The sequence below is a fragment of the Tasmannia lanceolata genome, unplaced genomic scaffold (genome assembly GCF_043159265.1).
Source record: "Tasmannia lanceolata isolate RefF3 unplaced genomic scaffold, GAP_Taslan_0.1 ptg000004l, whole genome shotgun sequence".
Lineage (NCBI taxonomy): Eukaryota > Viridiplantae > Streptophyta > Magnoliopsida > Canellales > Winteraceae > Tasmannia > Tasmannia lanceolata.
The window spans coordinates 3,527,250-3,546,677 of record NW_027518681.1 but is presented as its reverse complement, the minus strand read 5'-3'; positions in this window follow the sequence as shown (position 1 = coordinate 3,546,677).

Below are 19,428 nucleotides of genomic sequence, written 5' to 3'. Positions count from 1 at the left end.
TTTCTTAAAATGGCAAAGCTTCTTAAAGAGGCTACTGATGTCGGCACTGCCATCTTTTGATAATTGCACTAAATCATATTGTCTTTTATTATTGAACAGTGATATGGTAACCAAGTTGGGCACCGAATGTAGAACCGAACAAATAGCATCTTTACACATTAGCAATCTTACTCTTTATTTTCATTCCTTATTTCTTAAAATGGCAAAACTACCCCTCCCATGGCATGAAGGAATTTGGACAGTTTTTAGTTTTTACTCTTGGTTTGGAGAACAGTTATTGTAGCAGGACTATTTATTATTTAAAGGAATTTTCTCCAATTAGTCCCTCTCTAGTAACAAAATAAACACTAAAAAGTCTTTAAGAATTGTGTATTATTCAAAGAGTCCTGCTTTTAGAAAATTAAAAAGAGACAATTTCCTAGCTTTCTCTGTTAAACTTTTTCTAAATCACAAAATTACCCATTAACATACCTTTGTTACACACTTTTCTGATTAGTTGAAGTCTTGCATAAGGATATCATTTTCAACTATTGCAGTTTAGAGAATTTATATGGTGGACGAGCTCTGCATATATGCACACCAAAAATAGTGGGGCCCACATTATTTGGGCGATCTAAGCCGTTCATTCGTTGGGCCAAGATGTAGATAGGGTGTGCGCAGAATATCTTCTCCATAGGATGATTCTAACCATTTATCTGTGGAGGTTTTTATATTGTTCCGTCAATTTTAAAACTCCACAAATCGAAAGGTTAGGAACATCCTATGGAGAAGATTTTTTAGGCACACCCTATCTACATTAGGGCCCAAGAAATGAATGGTTTGGATCACATAAAAATGTGGACCTCACTGTTTTTTGGGGTTGCATGTGCATGCACGGTCGTCCACCATATAATTTCTCTACAATTTTAACCGAAGAAACAAAATCCATGATATTTTAACTGGGGCGTGCCATAGAACCCTCTTTGGTCCTCATTGGGGCCCACACATTGGGTGATCTAAGCCATTCATTTGTTGGCCCCAACGTAGATAGGGCATGCCCATAAAATAATTCTCCATATGATGATCCTAACCCTCCAATTTGTAGAGGTATAAAATGGACGGCACAATATCGAACCTCCGCAGATCAATGGGTTAGGATCATCCTACGGAGAATACCATAGGATGATACTAACCCTCCAATTTGTAGAGGTATAAAATGGATGGCACTATATAGAAACCTCCCAGGATCAGTGGGTTAGGATCGTCTTATGGAGAAGATTTTATTGGCATGCCCTATCTAGGTTGGAGCCCAACAAATGAATGGTTTAGATCACCGAAACAATGTGGGAGCCATTGTATTTTTAGACTGCCACCGTATAATTTCTCATCTTTAACTAGGATCTTAAATCTTTGGTAAAAAAAGAAACTATATTTTTAATTAAAGTGGAGAAGGTAAAGCGTTTGGGAGAGTTTGCCGAAAATATTGGGAGAAAGTCAGAAAGCTGAGAAGTTAGGGTAGTATTGTCATTTTTCTGAACAGAGATAGAATCAGATCGTCCCGAAATGCCTTTCTGGATGTTCCTAAATGTCCCTGCTATTCACGGAACGTGAGAAGCAGATGAATAATCATTTGCTTCAGGAAGAAATCGACGAATTTCTTGGGAATCCTACAAGATCAATTCGTTATTTTTTCTCTGACAGAGGGTAAGAAATTTTTTAGGTCAAAAATAAATATTTTTGAACAATGTGGATATCATTTGAAAATGAGTAGTTCAGATAGAATAATCGAACTTTCGATTGATCCGGGCACTTGGGATCCTATGGATGAAGACATGGTCTCTATCGACCCTATTGAATTTCACTCGGAGGAGGAACCTTATACCATACATTGTCTAGCCAAATCAAATTCTCTCTCGATACCTTCCTCAAAACATCCGATTCGTGCTGATTCTTCCCCCAACTAATGAAGAGATCATGGCGGAATGGCCACATATGAAATTGAGCACAATTTTGTAAAGAAATACCTCACTTGTTTCTCGAGAAAAGATGGGAAACATGCTCAATATCATTTGATTGAATAGTTGCCTCAACTCCTTGTTGTTTGAAGAAACCCTACACTTCAATTAGAATCAAATGAACTATACCATTTGATCCATCTTTAAGTCCAAATTGGCATAAAATGCATCATGGAGGGATTTAACCATGAATCCATTGATCCTTTTGAACTTATTCCCACTTTATTTTATTTTTATTTGGACATGGAGTCGAGGGGAATTTTTTTATTAACTTAACAAATGGGCATGCTGCATCATGCATATATCAAATATCTCGATAGACAGATAGATACATCGAAATATAGACTCATACCTAGGATGTTTCTACAGATCCGCTCATATGGCCATGTTCTATTTGGGGGAATAAAATAGAGATTGTCTCTCGGAGAGATGGTTAACATACCATATTGAAGTTGGTTTGTTTTAGGGACTTTTTGGCAACGATTTTCCAAAAGTAGGACTCTTTGAATAATACCTAATTCTCAGTGACGTTTTAGCATTTATCTTTCTATGGAGGGACTAATCGGCAAAAATCTCTTATTTAAACAACTCTTAGAAGTTACTAGAGTTCCCAGAAACTAACAGAAGCAAATTAAAGAAGAAAAGACAAGCTGAGATTGTGCAATTATCAAAACATGATAGTGCCAATATCAGTATCCTTTTAAGAGGAAGGGGTTGCAAACGAAGTCTCATACTTTGCCTCATTTGCAAAAGTAGTCTTCTAGTTTGACAATTTATAAAGGGCAGTGATAAATCTACCCCCTAATATCTTAAATCCATCCCCGTGTCTCTCTCTCTCTCTCTACTCTCTCTTTCTCTCTCTAAACATTGCCCTGTATGGGGGTCGATTTATCACTGCCCTTTATAAATTGTCATCATGTTTGAGTGAATTTTACCCATTCAGTCTTGCCATAAATATGTGACCAAATTACCCATGGTAGATTCTTTTACTCATAGAATGACCAAAATATCCTTGTATATGAATAGACAAAAATAACATCAAGTATGAACCTTAATTTAGTTTCAGAAATGATAAAAGTATCCCCTTTTTATCTCTTCCCGCACTCTAATAGATTTCCGTACCCACCCCCATGGAAACATCAGGTAAAATTTTAGGACCCAACTAATGCATGGGTTTGAGTGGAGTTGGTGGGGCTCACCCTATACATGGAATGGAGTGGAGATGATGGGCCCACCATATGCATGGATTTGGGTAGAGATGGTGAGCCCTACCATTTCAAAACCTGAAGTGTAAAATCCCCTCCCATGCCATGGGAGTAAATTATGGGCCGTACTAGGGGTGCAAGTTTGGCCCTGTCAGCCCTGACCCGCCCTGAGCCCGAACAGGGTCAGGGCTGGATTTTCCAACCCTAAGGGCGGGCCAGGGTTCATTTTTTTAGACCGTGACTTAGGTCGGGTCGGGTTCTGGGTTAATGCCTGGGGTACCCTGACCCGACCCGACCCTAAGTTTTCTATTATAGAATTGAACCATCTATGCATGTTTCTTTTGCTAATGTTTTCTATTATCTTGGATTGGTGTTTCTTTAGATTAATATTATTAATTGTCTCTGTTGCCCGTCATGTTGTTGAATTCATATTGTCTTATTTTGTTCCCTTTCTCTGTTTATTGATCATTTTGTTCTATATGATAAGTGGTTGCTTTATTTTTGGCATTCTTAACAAGTATTTGCATTAGGGTCAATTAGGGTCAGTTCGGCCCGGCCCGGCCCTGCCCAATCAGGGAGGGCCAGGGCCAGCACTGAGCCCTGTAGGGTGGGCCATGGGTTGAAGTTTTTCGGCTGTCAGGGCCGAGATAATGGGATCCAGGGTTGGGCTAGGGTTTTGAAAAACCCGACCCAACCCGACCCTGTTGCAGCCCTAGGCCGTACCTTATAATATGTGTGGTGAAATGATGAGCCCCACACATGCTATGCATGAGGTGTAAAAAATATCTGGTATAGAAAATTTCTAGTAAAATTTTCGATGGAAAAAGTAGCTTGTAAAAAATTTCTATGGAAAGAAAATGAATGACAAAGGAAAGAAAGATGTTAAGTATATAACATAGATTTTGGTCATTTTATGAGTAAAAAAAATCTATAATGGATAAATTGGTCAAAACTATATGGCGAGAATGGATTTGCAAAAGTCACTTAAACCTGGTGACTATTTGTAAATTGACAAAGTAGAAGACTATTTTTGCAAGATATGGAGACCTAGAGTAGGACCTAAAACGGGACCTGCAATGAGAATATGCCATGAGTTAAAGAAAAATTCACTTTTTAATGATTTCCCTGAACTTAAGGGATTGGTCACATCCCTAGTGATGTTGTGGCGTGAAACAATTTGTTAGGTCCCATTTTAGGTCCTACTCTCATTTCCCCAGCATTACTCTTTTTGCAAATAAGGCAAAGTAGCAGATTTCTTTTGCAAAAACCCCTTAAAATTAGGAATTCAAGTTTTGCTAGTTAGTATAAAAGACTAAGACATGCCTAACCCTCTCTCTCTCTCTCTCTCTCTCTCTCTCTTGCTAGTAAAAAGACTAAGACATGCCTAACACACCCCCCTCTCTCTCTCTCTCTCTGACTTCTTTTGCAGAACCCCCTCAAAATTAGGAATTCAAGTTTTACTAGTAAAAAAGGCTAAGACATGCCTAACCTGTTAAATATTTTAATCATTTAAAGCTTTTAATGCTTTGGCTTTAAAGATTTTTTCTTTTGTCTTATGTGAATCAAATTTCAAACGGTTGAAATTTCATCGTTACTATGCAATCTTTAAATGCCTTTGAATATTTTATACGTTTTTATTTTTTGTCTTTATTTTGCAAACGTTGTGTGCATTAAGAGAGATAAAGAGCCGTTGAAGAGTGTTAATATATACACAACAACAGTGTATACAAGAGCAGCTCTCTCTTTTCCCCTGACATACACACGTTTTCCTCTTCTTGAAGTTTTGTTCATTCTTTTCTATTCTTGAGTACTGTTTCGAAAGTTTCAATCTTTTCAAAGCTTTGCAAGTTTCTATTTTAAGTGCGCAATTTGATTGGCATCAACCGTTGTTTGCAAGGTCCAAGCCGGTGCGTGCACACCGTCAAACACAAGTATAGTAGTGTTGTATCCTGGAGATAGGTCGTAACAGAACCCGATTGCATACCATTCGTGGAGGGGGCGATAATCTATCTTGAGGGTAGCGTTAATCCGTAACGTGCCTCTACCACTCATCTCTATTTGAAATTTCATTTCATTTTTATTATTATTTTTAGTTTGGTTCTTGCTAATGGGTTTGAGGTTTACATTCAAGATCATCAAAGGTAATTTCAATTTCATTTTTTCCGGAATACATATTGAATAGATTGTTGATCTAATCTATTTACCCAAGTTTATTTCCAACAATCTTAAGATAGAATATTGGATTAGTTCAACATGGCCGGTGAAGATTACACTTGTCCAGAGAAGTTTGATGGATTGAACTTCAAGCGTTGGCAACAATGCTTATTCTTTTGGCTTTCAACTCTTAAAATTACCTATGTCTTGACCACACTCAAGCCTAGTCCCGAAGAGCATGAGCCCGCTCAATCCGAGGTTACTTAAAAATGGGAAAATGATGACTTTTTGTGTCGTGGTTATATACTTAGTGCCATGACGAATTTCTTGTATGACGTGTATTTTGGAATGAAGACCGCCAAAGAAATGTGGGAAGCTTTAGATAAAAAGTATAAAACCGAAGATGCCGGAGTGAAAAAATATGTAATTGGAAACTATTTCAGATTTGAGATGGTAGATGGAAAACCCGTCTTAGGACAAGTTCATGAATTCCAACTCATATTGAATGAGATCCTAGCGGAAGGAATCAAAATGGATGACCGTTTCCATTCGGCGGCCATTATTGATAAACTTCCACCTTCATGGAAGGAATTCGAAAAAAGTCTTAAACATAGAAAGGATGAATTATCTTTAGAAGATCTCCTAGTAACACTCCGAATAGAAAAAGAACATAGGAATCGTGATCAAAATGACAAAGAATCAGAACTCCTTTCTAAGGCCAATCTTGTTGAGACTAGTGAGAAGAAAACAAATAAAAACTTTGGGTCTCATCAAAACAAGAAGAAGATGGAGAACCGAAACCACTTCAAAAGTAACAAAAAGATAGACAAAAATAAGAAGAAAGAGGGTTGTTTCAATTGCGAAAAACTTGGACACTATGCTAGACAATGTCGACATAGAAAGGGGAAAGACACTTTCCAAAATGTCTGAAACTCTTAAGCGAAACCCGCTCCTCAAGCCAATATGGTGGAATCCGGAACTGTTATTCATGGAACCGAAGTGAAGAAGCTTATAACCGTAGACTTTGAAGTGAACATGGTGTTCAATGTGAGTGATTGGTGGGTAGACCCTGGAGCCACTATACATGTCTGTTGTGACAGAAGTGCGTTCGTCACCTATCATCAAGTAGATGAAAGCGAAATGCTTTTCATGGGTAACTCCTCAACGGCTAAGGTCATGGGGAAAGGGAAGGTTGATCTCAAACTCACTTCCGGCAAGGTTCTCACACTGCACCAAGTTCTCTATGTTCCAGAAGTCAGGAAGAACTTAATTTCTGGCTACTTGTTGAACAAGCACGGTTACAAGCACGTCTTCGAATCTGATAAGTTTATTCTCACCAAGGGTGGGATGTTTGTTGGAAAGGGTTATGCTTGTGGAGGTTTATTCAAGCTCAATGTATCCATCAATGAAATCAATAAAATTTCTGATTTTTCTGCTTATATTATTGAATCGTATGATATGTGGCATGGTAGATTAGGACATGTAAATTCACAATCTATAAAAAGAATGGTGAACTTAAGTATGATTCCAAATGTTTCTATTGAACAAAAATCAAAGTGTCAAATATGTGTTCAATCAAAATTTAGCAAAAAACCATTTAAATCAATAGAGAGAAATTCAAAAATTCTAGGACTAGTACATAGTGATGTTTGCGACCTAAAGAACACTATTACTAGAGGAGGAAATAAATATTTTATTACCTTCATAGATGATAAATCAAAATTTGCAATGGTATATCTTCTTAAATCTAAAGATGAAGCTTTAGAAAAATTTATAACCTATAAAACTGAAGTGGAAAATCAGTTAGAAAAAGGAATTAAAATACTTAGATCAGATCGAGGTGGTGAATATACCTCAAATGAATTTTCTGAATACTGTAGAAAATATGGAATTATTCATGAGGTGACGGCACCTTATTCTCCACAACAAAATGGAGTTGCAGAAAGAAAAAATAGGACTCTAATTGACATGGTAAATGCCATGCTAACTAGTTCAGGGCTACCACTTAACATGTGGAGGGAAGCCTTATTATCGGCTTGTCATATACTAAACAAAATACCCTCTAAAAATAAAAATGGAACTCCATTCGAGTTATGGAAAGGTAGAAAACCAAGTCTTAAATACCTTAAAGTGTGGGGTGTTTAGCTAAAGTAAGCTTACCTCCCCCTAAGAAAACTAAGTTAGGATCTAAAACAATGGATTGTGTATTCATAGGGTATGCACAAAACAGTGCAGCTTATAGATTTCTAGTGGTGAAATCTGATCATAATTCCATAGATGTAAACTCTATATTAGAGTCCAGAGATGCAGAATTTCTTGAGGAGATGTTTCCTCTTAAACAAACTAGTGTGAGTCAATCTCTAATACCTCAAACAGAAGTTGCATCTAGTAGTCGTGGTATTCCTCAAATAAAAAACCAAGAACCTAAAGGAAGAAAATGAGGTAGAGAAGAAGGTAACCTAGAGGTAGAACCTAGAAGAAGTCAAAGAGCAAAGAAAGCTACTAACTTTGGCTCTGACTTTTATACCTTTTTGGTGGAGGATGATCCATCTACTTTTAAGGAAGCTATGTCTTCTTTGGATGCAAACTTTTGGAAAGAAGCTATAAATAGTGAAATAGAATCCATTATGTCAAATAACACATGGGAGTTAACAGATTTACCTCATGGGTGCAAACCAATAGGTTGTAAATAGATTTTTAAAAAGAAACTTAGAACCGATGGATCTATAGAAAAATTTAAGGCTAGATTAGTAGCCAAATGTTTTAAAAAAAAAGAATGGATAGATTTTTTTGACACCTATTCTCCTGTAACTAGGATTGCAACAATAAGAATGTTGATAGCTATAGCAGCTATCTATAACTTAGAAATCCATCAAATGGATGTTAAAACCACTTTCCTAAATGGAGAATTAGAAGAAGAAATTTACATGGAACAACCTGAGGGATTTGCAGTCCCAGGTCAAGAACGTAAAGTGTGTAAACTTATAAAATCTCTTTATGGTTTAAAACAAGCACCAAAACAATGGCATGAGAAATTTGATAAAGTAGTGTTATCAAATGGTTTTACCATAAATGATTCTGATAAATGTGTATACAGTAGATTTGAAGGTAATTCTGGAGTTTTGATCTGCCTGTATGTCGATGATATGTTAATCATTGGTACGAGTCTAGATGTTATAAATGACACCAAGAATCTTTTGTCAGAGAACTTTGACATGAAAGATCTTGGATTGGCAGATGTAATCTTAGGGATTAAGATAATTAGAAATTCAAAAGGGATTGTTTTAACACAATCTCATTATGTTGAAAAGATCCTTAGAAAATTTAACAAATTTGATTGTACTCCCTTGAGTGTACCATATGATCCTAGTTCAAAACTTAAGAAAAATACTGGAAAAAGTATATCCCAATTAGAACACTCCAGAATTATAGGCAGTTTAATGTATCTAATGAATTGCACTAGACCAGATATATCTTACGCAATTGGTAGGCTAAGTAGATACACTAGCAACCCTAGTCAAGAACATTGGGATGCACTTATTAGGATTTTAAGATATTTGAAAGGCACAATGGAGTTTGGACTCCACTATGGTCGTTATCCCGCTGTATTAGAAGGATATAGCGATGCAAATTGGATTTCAGATTCAGAAGAAACTAAATCCACAAGTGGATATGTTTTCACTTTGGGTGGTGGTGCTGTTGCTTGGAAATCTACCAAGCAGACCTGTAGAGCACGTTCCACCATGGAATCTGAATTTATTGCTTTAGATAAAGCAGGTGAAGAAGCGGAATGGATTAGGAATCTGTTAGCAGATATTCCTCTATGGTGCAAGCCAATTCCAGCTATATCTATTCATTGTGATAGCCAAGCTACAATAGCAAGGGCTAAGAGTAGAACATATAATGGTAAATCCAGACACATACGTCTGAGGCATAATAATGTGAGGCAATTGCTTTTTGATGGAGTGATTGCAATTTACTTTATAAGGTCAGAGAGAAACTTGGCAGATCCACTGACCAAAGGACTAGCTAAAAAGTTAGTGACTGAAACATCAAGAGGGATGGGGCTAAAGCCTATCAAATAGAATCACCAATAACGGCAACCCAACCTATACGACTGGAGATCCCACGAACTAGGTTCAATGGGAAAAATAAGTTATTCGAGTGATCGGTGAAAGCACTGTACTTAAATTATCAAGAGAATGAAAGAGTTCTCTTGGCCTATCCCTAAGATGTAAATAGTACTAACTGTAACGATATGGAGGAAGAGCTTTGCTCTGAATGGGTCTATAGCTGTTTATAAGCGGGGTTCATGGTTACAGGTACCCTTGATGGACTCACCTATATGAGTGTGGAAATGGGGCCGCTTCCTATGAGAATTAAGGCTTGTTCTCTAGAGCGCTCATGAAACAGGACCGGCGTATGGCCGAAATGTGCTACCCCGATAGAACACGGTTACATTGCCGATATCGTGTGTGTAATATATGAAGGTCTATTACTGAAGATTCTTAGTTCAAGACATAGTTCACTTGGAATCTTTATAGACTGGAATATATGAACACTAAGTGGAGGTTCAAGTCCATAAGACACCTTTACAAGACACTTTCACCTATTGCATGATATTTCAAATTTGCCCATATTTGATTTAATATATTTAATTTGAATTTTGATTCATGTGGGGGATTGTTGAATTTTTTAATCATTTAAAGCTTTTAATGCTTTGGCTTTAAAGATTTTTTCTTTTGTCTTATGTGAATCAAATTTCAAACGGTTGAAATTTCATCGTTACTATGCAATCTTTAAATGCCTTTGAATATTTATACGTTTTTATTTTTTGTCTTTATTTTGCAAACGTTGTGTGCATTAAGAGAGATAAAGAGCCGTTGAAGAGTGTTAATATATACACAACAACAGTGTATACAAGAGCAGCTCTCTCTTTTCCTCTGACGCACACACGTTTTCCTCTTCTTGAAGTTTTGTTCATTCTTTTCTATTCTTGAGTACTGTTTCGAAAGTTTCAATCTTTTCAAAGCTTTGCAAGTTTCTCTTTTAAGTGGGCAATTTGATTGGCATCAACCGTTATTCGCAAGGTCCGAGCCGGTGCGTGCACACCGTCAAAGACAAGTATAGTGGTGTTGTATCCTGGAGATAGGTCGCAAGAGAACCCGATTGCATACCATTCGTGGAGGGGGCGATAATCTATCTTAAGGGTAGCGTTAATCCGTAACGTGCCTCTACCACTCATCTCTATTTGAAATTTCATTTCATTTTTATTATTATTATTAGTTTGGTTCTTGCTAACGGGTTTGAGGTTTACATTCAAGATCATCAAAGGTAATTTCAATTTCATTTTTTCCGGAATACATATTGAATAGATTGTTGAACTAATCTATTTACCCAAGTTTATTTCCAACATAATCCTCTCTCTCTCTCTTGCTAGTAAAAAAGACTAAGACATGCCTAACCACTCACACACACACACTCTCTCTCTCTCACTTCTTTTGCAGAAACCCCTTAAAATTAGGAATTCAAGTTTTGCTAGTAAAAAAGACTAAGACATGACTACGAACCCCCCCCCCCCCCCCTCTCTCTCTCTCTCTCTCTCTAGAATCGGCATTAGTTGTGGGGGGTTACCTTTTTTCAATTGGCAAAAGGCTTACTCTTTTTCCTTTATGAAATACGTTATACAAGAAAGGATAGGGTAGCGGTTGTGCTCTTAGAAGGGTTGTGGGTATATCCTTCTAGTATGGTGGGTGTGTCATTCTAGCGTAGTGGGTACCTCTTAGGGCAGCAAAAAAATTATAGTAAAAATTATAGAAAGAGCATACCTTTGACCTGTTCGAACAAAGTTCGAACAAAAATATGGTGACCCAAAAGCCAGGAGCAAGTTCTTTGTGACCAAGGGTACGTGTGTGTGTTAGAATGCAATAATATAAAAGAGAGAAATCGAAGAAGGAACGAAAGGACCTAAGAGGGAGAAATGAGAGAAAGAGATTAAGAGAGTGGTAAAGTAGAGGCGTGGAACAAAAAGAGAGTGGGAGCACATGAGAGGAGGAGAGAAACAAAGGATTTGGGTAGGTTTCTTTTAAGAAGGTACTAGTCTTTTTATCCTCAAAACTCGGTTAGTTTGATAGTTTCTTTAAAATCTTGGCAACTTGGTAGTTTTGACAATGTTGCTTAACAACTCGCTAGTAGAAGATTAACTAAAAATGGAAGAAAATGAAGAAAAAATAGCAAAAAAGTTGTAAACCTTACAATCATAGGAGGATAAGTAAAATAGAAAAAAGGAAAAAAATACTAAATCTATAGGAAATCTGTCCCAATACGGCAGTGTGAACAAAAAATAGGGTCAAAGCATTTGTCCAGCATAGACTAGCTTATTACCCTTAAAACTATATTTAAAAATACAATCCTAAATGACATATACACAACCCTTGTAAGAAATATTGAAATAGACAGTGTGAAGGGCTATTCCCAAATCAGTAGAAAATTTGTCCCAATACGGCAGTGTGAACAAAAAAATAGGGTCAAAACATTATTGTCCAGCATAGACTAGCTTATTAACCTTAAACTATATATACAAATACAGGGAAATTATATGTCGGCTTACCTTGTGGAAACAAGGGCGGATAGGGAGAAAACTCCCCACTCTTGATTTTTTTATCGAACAGTGTTGGATAAAAAAATCAAGGGTGGGGGGTTTTCTCTCTCTGACCTTTACATGTAAAGGTCGGCCGCCATATAAAATCTCTACAAATACAATCCTAAATGACATATGCACAACCCTCGTAAGAAATAGACATTGTCATAGAAGAATAACTTAAGTCTGGTGAAGGGCTACATCCAATATATCTATCCGCACAATACTCTGGAACTTTACGGACACTACGCTCGAGCAACACCCATTGCCCTATAAATATACAGACACTACCCTAGAGTGAAACAAATTTCATACTATCATTTCACACGAAAATTTTCATCTGTCCTCCAACAAAGTTTTGTTTTCGCTCGATAACTAGACATGCACTAACTTATTGGAATTCTAGACATTGCCCTTAAATGACTCAACTACTTTGAAACAGACAAATCATATTACAAAGTGAACACATGACTCTAAGTCATCCGCCAATTTTGAATTATCATTCCATACTTTTAAGTTGTCGTTCCATTGATGGAACCATAGTACCCTTAAACAATTCATCCACCACCGTACCCCAGAATTAATGACACAGACACTATCTTCGTAGTATATATATACCCTTAAAAAATTTGCGCCCTAGTGCACGAGGCTCCCGCCATCGCGGGGTCTAGGGAGGGCTAGATGCACCCAGTCATACCCCTTGCTTTGCAGAGAGGTTGTTTCCGTGACTCGAACCCGTGACCACCAGGTCACAATGGAGCAACGCTAGCTTCGTTGTACGTATAAGATTCCATAAAATTTTTTTTTTGTCATATCTTCTTCTCTTTCTTGTTCTTTTTCTTTTCTAATTTTTACTAGTTTGTTATTTTTTTGCATTTTTCTTCTTTTATTCTTCTTACTCACTTCCTTATTTTCTCCAATTTTAGGAGATTTCTATTTTTTTTCCTATTTACATCTCTTCTTTCCAAATTTTGAATTTTTTCTAAGTTTGAAAAAAAATAATATAATTAATTAAGAAGAAGAAGAAGAAGAAGAAGAAATGATATTTTATTCTTTTTACCCTCAAAAGGTGGTGTGTTGCTAGTTTTTATTTTAAAAAAAAAAAAAAAAACACTTGTAGTCTTGCCCTGCTTTTTTTCCTTCTTTAGTAACATAGCAATCTTCTTTAATAACATAGGAATGATATTTGCGCTCTCATTGATAATAGCACATTTCACTTTAGGGAAGTGATATATTCGCCTTTTTTTTGTTGGGAAAGCCCCCTAAATAGTCATAAATACACTAGATGGGACTGTCCCACATAAAAAAAAAGGGGTGAATATATCATTTCTCTTCACTTTGTTATGGAAAATGATTTGAGGACCCTAGAGAGGGTGGTGTACCCCGGACTGCCCCTCCCTAGGTGCCCGGCATGTGGACCAGGCACTTTTCCTATTGGATATATATTGATAGTTTATGGGGAATTGTTATAATCTCCAACCACTACGCAAAAGAGTGAACAAGGAGAAGGGTGCCATTATTAAAACAAAGGAATGTTAATTTATATCATTTCTCTAAATAATAATATTTCTGAAATATCTTTTGGATATGGGTAGACACTGTGCCTCACATGTGAATGGACTGCAAACACCTTTACAAGTCCTCTTGTTTTTATATAATAATTTCTTCTCACTGCAACTTCCATACTTTCCTTTGTTTATTTCCTTCTCTAGTTGGATAGTTCATGCCCCAATGATGAAACATGAACTTTCCTCCCCTTGCCCTGGTGGGTGTATTGTGACCACAAACAACCCTCCTTGCCTCATCTTTTTATTCCCCACTTCACATGCTAAGGTCCCTCTCCTCCCCCACAATGTTCTCATACATCAACATGCATTATATTCCTTCAACCTGGTCCCAATGTACATTGGACTTTGCTTCTACCTCATGGCCCAGCATATTTTCTTGGGTCCCATTCTATCCCCTCCTCTGCGCACATGTGGTTCTCTGGGCACCCAGACGGTCTGGAGAATCTAGACAGCTTAGAGATGATTCCAGAAGAAATAGGTGGCTTTAGTACAGCATGTCTCACTTATGGAAGGCCTGGGGTCCCCACATGTCTGAAGAGAGGAGACTGGTGGAGGCCCTAACTATCAGTGGCCACATGGTTCTTACATATCGGACATGCTTTGCTATGACCCAACACCATGAGGGTGCCACTTGGGTTGGGTTGAACTGTTGAAGTCAAACCCGTTGATAGCATTTCCTTGACGCTAACCTGACTCAACCCAGACCTCGGGTCGAAGATGGACAACCCTAACCCAACCCACTAATAATTCTCTCAACCCTCTCCCCACCCATGCATCTAACCAATTATTTCCAAATCGGGTTGAATTGGGTTCTGGTTACTGTAGGGCAAAAATAGAAAATATAATAAAAAAAGGGCGATGATATTTTCACCCCCTCCAGTACGCATTCGCCCCCCTTTTAACACGATTTGAGGCAAAATATCATCATCCTAAAAAAATTGTCTTTGGACATCACAAATAAAATTAGAAGATGGATGCTGGGTTTGGGTCGGACCAAACCCAACCCGAGCCAAAATCAGGTTGAAGATGTTGGGTTCGGGTTGAGCCCGACTCAAGTTGCACCCCTAAAACACCATGTGATCTCTCAAGCTTGGTGTGGTACAGACCTGCCCACATCTATATCTGTTGGCTCTCATGAGATTATGATCTTCCACATCATGTGTATATCTCCTTCAAATCATGAAAATTCCCTCCAAGTGAGTTTAATATCTACATTATTATTTCTTAATGATCCTCAAAATCTTCACTTAATTGCTTCATCAAAATGCAGAGTGGAGACATGAAATCGTGGTGACAACCGAAGAATATCAAACAAGGGAGATCCCTTCTACCTACAGTCTGGTTTTGCTGTAAATATCTGATGTGCCTTTGATATTCTAGATACATTTTTGTAACTTTAGGGTTCTTTATTTGTCAATCCAAGAACAAAGAAAAAGAGCCCATTGACACCACGTAGAAATAAAAATTTTATCCCATCAATCTTCAAATGAGAAAAAATTCAATGCATTCTATATGGCCAATAAACTCCTATTAGCAAACATGCCACGCAAAAAGGGGAAAAGAAAACCAAAAAAAAGTTATAGAGATGCATGTTTAGTTAGAATCTTTCGGTCCTTCACCTCATTCTAATAATACACTGGATCGGTTGTTAGGATTTTATGATTAATTGGCATGATTCTTAGGCCATAAGAGATCCAAAGAAAGGAAAATCAAATGGGTGGTTTAGATCAAACAAAGATGGGACCCACTATGCCATAAAGAACCCAATTTAGTATTATTTTTTTGTGAAACTATGTATTATATTCGACCCTTATTTTTCTCTTGGGACAGCCCCCTCTATAGTGTAAAAGAGTAATCATAAATACACTAGAAGGGGCTGTCTCAAGTAAAAAAAAGGTGCAAATATATCACTTCCCCTTTTTGTCTAAGAGGGCTTTGATACTATGAACCGACACAGTATCCGACAACAAAATGTTATAATGGTTAATATTTTAATCAAAGATAGATCACTTCTAGCACAAGTGAGTAGTTTCAAGTCCCTCGAATTGTGGCTTTGGTCATGTGATAGACCTAACTTCTTAGGTTATATGGTTAATGAGCCAGATTCTACCAATGATGTATAAGGGTATTTTGGTGGCTCAACTTATCCTTGTACTTTAAAAAAATTGGTTTGGAGATAAGGTACACTTGGACTGCCCAACATGTGATTTTGTGTTTTGGAATTATATATGCATGTAGATTCCAATGTTTAGCTCTTGATATGATGCATATAATTCAGAAAAGGGATGGAGATGCTTTTTGCTACTGTTAAAGAGTGTGGTCCAAGTCCCTGTCTTTGAGTCTTTATTTTTGCTTTTATGTAGTGGCAAGTACCAATCAAAATGATGGCAACCAAAGAGAGATTCAGGGAGAGTTTAAGCTCCACCATAGGAATGCCAAACCCATGATAGCTCCACCCTGGGTCTTTACATATGAGCAATGATCTCTCTCTCTCTCTCTCTCACACACACACACATTCAAGTACTCAGAACTCCATAATTTCTCTTCTTTCTCTGATTAGTAGTAGTCTTTTAGCAGCTTAGCAAAGCTGCAAATCAAATCCAAACCTTACTCTTGCTACTAAATCTAAAGAAAATGGGCATATAATTAATGGGTTACTCCTAACAATTGCAAACCATGGGAGGTGAGCTTATGCAAACATAGCACGCTTGGTAGCAGTGGGGAAGTCACATTCCCCGATAGTGTGAAAGCCATGTGCTTATCATGGTTCGAATCATGTAAACTGAAAGGGGCACGTTGCATGCAATGATGGTTGTAAGCAGTACAATGGCTATTGTAAACATCTAAATTTAAAACATATAAATATGAAACTAATTTTTAAAAGCTTTCCCCAGATATACCTTTGATAAGATCTCTAAGGCCATGTTTATGTCGGATTTTGAGAACCGATTGTTAGTCCACAACTGATTATTGTACTCAAAATTATGTGTAATTAATTTTGAGTCCAATAATCAGTTTTAAACTCACAATCAGGTGTAAATATTCAATAATAACATATAGAAACCTTTTCGTTTTCTTTTTTAGAGACTCACCTCATGTTTGGGATTTTGTTTGGGGTTTTAGGCATCATATCGACCAATTTTCCCGTCACGCCCCTGACCCAAAGGCGCGATAGGCACCTCGTGCTTGCAAAGCAAAATCTCGCAAGCCCGCAAAGCATTCTTACTAAATATTCATACAATTCCATCAATACATCCACAATACAGTTAAGCACTAATCAGGGCCACTAAAGTCTCCGTAACTAAATATATAAACAACTATGAACGTCAATATTTACAATCCCAGCTCAAAGTCCAAACCACTTTAGTTCATCCTAATTGTTTTAAACGAGTAATTACTCACGTCTTAAATAAAAGTCCCAAATTCCATGTGCTAGAGCTCTTCCTACCGAGTGTGCCACCTCAGTGATTGCCCCACTCTTCATACCGAGTGTACTAATGGATATTTTCTACCTAGCTACCTCAGATCGAAGAGTTCCTCGATAATATAGTTTTCAATCGAATAAAATCCCACCACCCGCCCAAACATGGACGACTGCCAGGCCCAGAGAAGCACGAAGAGGGTGCAGAGGGGGGGAGGGGTCTAGAAGAGTCTAAGGTTGGGAATGTCGTGGGAGCATTAATGCAATATTTTCATCTTACGTCTTTCAAAATTCAAGTACATAAAAATAGTAATTTTTAACTATCTTCATATACATCTTTCAAAATTTAAGTACATCAAAATTAGTAATTTTTAGCTATCTTCATTTTCATACCATCTTTCCTCATGCCTTATGAAGATTTATCTCCTTGCTTACTCCAATGAAGTACTTCGAATAGTTGGAAGAGTTTGATGCAAGTAAATTGGTGAAGGGGTACTAATTGAGTAATACGAGCAGGTTGGGAGCGTCATGGGAGCGGTTTTCATCTTTTCGGAATCGCGCTCCCTCGAAGGTCCTTCCTAAGGAGCGCCGAATCGAGATTTTGAGTTGGGAGCGGCACCCCGAGGGATGATTCCTATTTCTAAGGCCAGGCTGGTTGAAATTCTTGGTTATATGGAAAAGACTTCCATTTGAGGTAGGCGCAAGGAACACATCAGTTATCACCATCCTAATCCTTACTCCCCACACTAGCAAACATGTGAAACTGAACTTGTGGACAAGTTTCTTTTCAAAGGGGTTATGATGCACGTGCATCTCATTGGATCCTTCATATTAACGGCCATGTAGAAACCTTAGATGTACGATCGAGCCGTCAAAATTTCTCAGCTCGATGATCTACCCCATAAAGGCTCCAGATGGAAAATCGGACCGATGAAATGGCATCATCAGGGCACCTATCATTTTGGGAATTTTTATTTTTGTCGTTTTCTAATTTTGATAGTTTCCCATTTTGTGTCAGTTTCCAAATTCATTAGTCCTATATTTAGAAACCCTTTATAAACTTGAATTTTGACTTCCAATTTGGTAATTTCCATTTTTAGTTTTACCTAAGATGGAAGCTTTCCAATTTTGGTTCTATAAGATTTAGAAACACTTACTAAATCTTATATTAATCGTCTCCATTTTCTTGGTTTCTCAGATTAGTAGTTGCCTAAATAAGCTTTTCCATTTTATCAATGTGCCAATTTCGTTAGATCATTTCATGGGAATTTTGAATTTTCTATTTAACAATTTCCATTCAGATAATCAATATTTGCAACCTCTTTACCCTAGTTAGAAATCCCACTTCTGCCATTTTACTCTTTGAAGTTATTGTCAATTAGAAACTTTCCTTTTAAGGTGCTCACAAAAGCAACTGGTTTAGTTTGTTGGCGGTTTTTTTGGCTACCATTGTCTTCCAAGGAAAACCACTTCTTTGTACATTCAGGATGAGAAAGAGAGTAGCTTAGATGAGTATGCATTTCTGCCTTACCTAGGATAAGACAATAGATTCCTAATTTATGGTTGTCAAAATTGGCAATTGAAGTGACATTAGCTCAAACGAATGAGAGGACAACATATCAACTGCTTATATTTTCTTGTTGATGTGAACACCAACTTAACTAATCAAAGTCGAGGTGCCTTCCAAGAATGGCAGTTGCTGGGTTATTTGGTGGAATCATAGCCGCTCATCAAGGAGTTTTTAATGGATGAAGATCCATGACTGTTTTGGGCGAGAATGGCAATGTTTCCATAGAGACTTGCTGAATTTTATTAGTTCATTCCTTTTAGTTTGGAACAAATGGTAAATTGCCTTTGGACATGTGTTGGCTGTTTTAGGAAGCTGACTTTTCTCTTTTGAGTTTTAAAAGGAGAACTCTCCTATATGTACCTTGGACGGTTCTGAATGGAGCTAGTTTTTTAGCTACAGTTCAAGAAAATTTGTTTTGTTAAAGTCGTGAGGATTAATGTTATTTTCATTATTGTTTTAAGTATAAAAGAATAAATAACGCCTTCTCCAACAGCTTAAGCTTTTGGAGTAACTAGTTGTTTCACATGGTATCTGAGCAAAGGTCCCGAGCTCAAATCTCCTCGATGTCAAAAATCCACATGCAATGGTCAACCCAAAAGTGGGGCCACATGTGCCATGTGTAGGCCAAACCCAAAGAAAGAGGGGCCACACGTGAGGGGTGAGTGTTGAAGTATAACTGCTTTCACTTTTGGAGTAACTAGTTGTTTTACAATTATTATCTTGGGATTGAAGTTCCACGAGCACCCCTGCATCACTTTTCCTCTCCGATGGATGTTTTTGTCTTCTTGATGATGTCTTCTGTCGTCCGTAACATGTTTTACAACTTAGGAAGACTCACTTGCAAATTTTTCACGTTGTAACTCAACAAGGACTGAA